Below are 3,217 nucleotides of genomic sequence, written 5' to 3' on the forward strand. Positions count from 1 at the left end.
AACTTACTAGCCTGTTTGACCTTTTTTGGGTGCAGTCCTGTCACTCGAGTTGAACCTTGGTGTGAAAGTTGTCGCCTGCTGGCGTGGTGACCAGGTGATTTGGGCACCCAGGAGCAAGTGACCGCTTGTTCAACCATGTTCGATTGGGAATAAAGGAGGAACGCTGCATCGCAGCCTTTTCGGACCAAAACCAGTCGACTCAGCGTCCAAAAGACTACAACATATGGGCCAATCGTGGTCATCCATGCTTTTTATAAGAACGAAATGGCGCTTTTAGTGACATTTTGCATACAAATCCTCATCTACTACTAGTAGGGCGCAGTCACCCAGTTTCGGTGGAAGTGAGCGAGTTCGATTGGGATTCAAGTAGGAAGGGAGCGTCTCAGCTTTCTCGGACCAAGACCATTCGTCTCAGCACCCCAAGACTACAACTGGTGAAATTTTGATTTTTGCCTTAACTTCCACTTTAACGTGTATAAGTCAGCTAGATTCTTTTGTTGTAGGAACACAAACTAACACACAAAGCACAGAAGCCACTGGAAATATTGAAGAGGTCTTTGAACTATTTTCGCATCACTACTCTTCAGTCTTCAAAGTCATTACAATGGTGATATGAGCAGTAGCAAACAAGTCCTTATTTTACATACCGGTATGTTTCTTGATTTATACAAAAGAGAAAGGACCAAGGAACTACAAGTTAAGCTACACTAGTAATAGGTTTTTCATTTGACCCGACGAGACCATACGACGCTTGCAGACAACAGCACGAACAGTTCACCAGCCACACTCCACGAAAGCAAGTAGTATTATGCCTGTGTACCTCTCCTTCTCATTGTGATCGATTTAGCACTTGTGATAGTTATGTCTGGTAGGGTTCATAACACCTCCATTCTGCACTATTCCTTTTTGTGTTTATTTGTCACATATGTGAGATAGTTGAGTGTTTACACCTTGCGCTGGTATCTTCTCTATAAGGGGCCGTCCGTAAATATCGATGTTTTTTTAGAGACGATATTGGTGCTTCTCTCCCTTGACCCCCCTCCCTCTCCCCAGAAGACGCACATGTACATCTAGATCATGGAATCAATATTTTTGGATGCTCATGAAGTGCCCAGGATGTTGAGGGTCCGGTGTAGGCGTGAAAATCCCGCCGCACTCACGCAATAGCTGCATCGCCTGGGGGGAGCGAACCGGGTTGGCGCTGCAGTGCTCACAGCCATCGTGTACTGGTGTAGCCAAAGCGGCTACGCTCGGGCTTGAATTTTTTCAAATCCTTGTTCAGACAGTGAAGACTGGAAACTCTTGTGGAGTTCGTCCATGTTTGTTCGCACTGCCTCTACGTCTTGAAAAAGGTCTCCTGCAGGCATCGTTCGGCCGATTTCCACAATCAATAGCTCATTCTTTTGCTCTTGAAATTCGCCATGGGCGTACAGCTTCCAATTTTTGATTTTGTTCTTGTGTCGCGAGTTTTAGCTCCGCGAACGGAAGCTGGTTTCACATTTCTTGTATAGCCATTTAGACGTCCGCGTCCGCGTGCAGGGATCGGCGAAACTTCAGATATTTACATCGATATTTTTCTGATGCTCGAAAAGACGCACATGGCTCAAACCCCCTCCCCCCCAGACGCACCAATATCGTCTCTAAAAAAACATCGATATTTACGGACGGCCCCTAAAATAACATTATTCAGTTTAACTCCATCATTCAACAACTGCTTCTCCTCTGATGAGTTCCCCGTCATCTTTATGGAACGAAACAAGACTTGTCAGGAGTAATACTACTTGCTTTCGTGGAGTGTGGCTGGTGAACTGTTCGTGCTGTTGTCTGCAAGCGTCGTATGGTCTCGTTGGGTCAAATGAAAAACCTATTACTACTATTTGATGGACCTATGGAAGATGGCAACAAAGAATTAAGCTACACTGTCCACTAACACCACCAGTTACTAAACAATCAGCTCATGCGATAATGCCTTTCTCTTTTGTATAAATTAATCCTTGGCTCTCCATCCGAGTCCGTTATAATAGTGATACATACATAATGCATCGTCAAAATTTCCAGTCGCCTCTGTCCTGTGTGTGTGTGTTCAGAGTATAAATCACTCCTGCCTCAACGGCGACGGTAACCAGGTAACCGGGGCAGCCCGGAGTCAAAACCGTAACCACCATTTAGCACTACAGTGACCCGTGTCATCTCCCTGCACGTCAGGACTCCCCGGTGTCCGCAGATGAAGCAACCACTAAACCTACAGGTACAGGGGCGGCGCACACAGTACGGTCACTACGGTATTGACCGTACCGCTTTTTTGCCCCAGATACCCCGTGAATCAACAAAATACACTGATCTGGGATCTAAAATTCCAAAATTTTCGGCTCAGCCACCTCTCCCCGACGAGTAAATTGTACTTCAGATGGCTGACCGTACCACACTAAAATACCTTCCGACGCCCCTGGAGAACCTTCCGGACCTCTCCCAACAACGGATACCCTGATCTGCATTGAGCACAAGTTAGTTCGCCGAGTCGGGTGCAATTATTCAGATTCTGAGGCAAGGTTGTATGGTCGTCTTCTGAAATCTAGTCCAGGGCACCTCCCAGTACAGGACAGTGATGTATGTCTGGACGTAGTCACCATTGTGGTCCATGGGGTGTTCGTACTAATTATTTGAGACGAGCTACTGTTACTGGTTACCTGTCTACACATTATATAATCCACGATAGGTTAGTACTGGCACATTGTATTACAGGAATAATTCCTATATACAGAAGCCTTGCTTGGTAGTTTAACATGTTTTTCGATTTTGACAGCATGTTACAAGGCGAGGACAATTCCTGTAATACAATGTGTTATGTCTACTAGACATGGCATTTCTACATCCCATGGCCGATGCAGCCACGCTATTGTTTTTAAAATGTTTATGCCTATACACGTACATGTACACACACAGGATCTAGGAACCACACACTGTACCTTCATTGTCATTTTCACGTCGCCAGGAAACGCGAACCACCATGATCAGCGGCTGTCAGCCAGTACACTGTACAGTTACTTCGCCTTGTCAGCAAAGTCCCAACAGAAACGAGCCATTGTGGGACCCACAACAACGTAACACTACGACTCCATCGGATCCAGTACGAGTATACTTTTACCATTCGTGACATTTTTCAGGCAAATGAAAATAATTGAAGTGAATATTCAAATGTTTCGCGCGTCAAGCACAT

Source organism: Sycon ciliatum, chromosome 5 (assembly GCF_964019385.1).
Source record: "Sycon ciliatum chromosome 5, ocSycCili1.1, whole genome shotgun sequence".
Classification (NCBI taxonomy): Eukaryota; Metazoa; Porifera; class Calcarea; order Leucosolenida; family Sycettidae; genus Sycon; species Sycon ciliatum.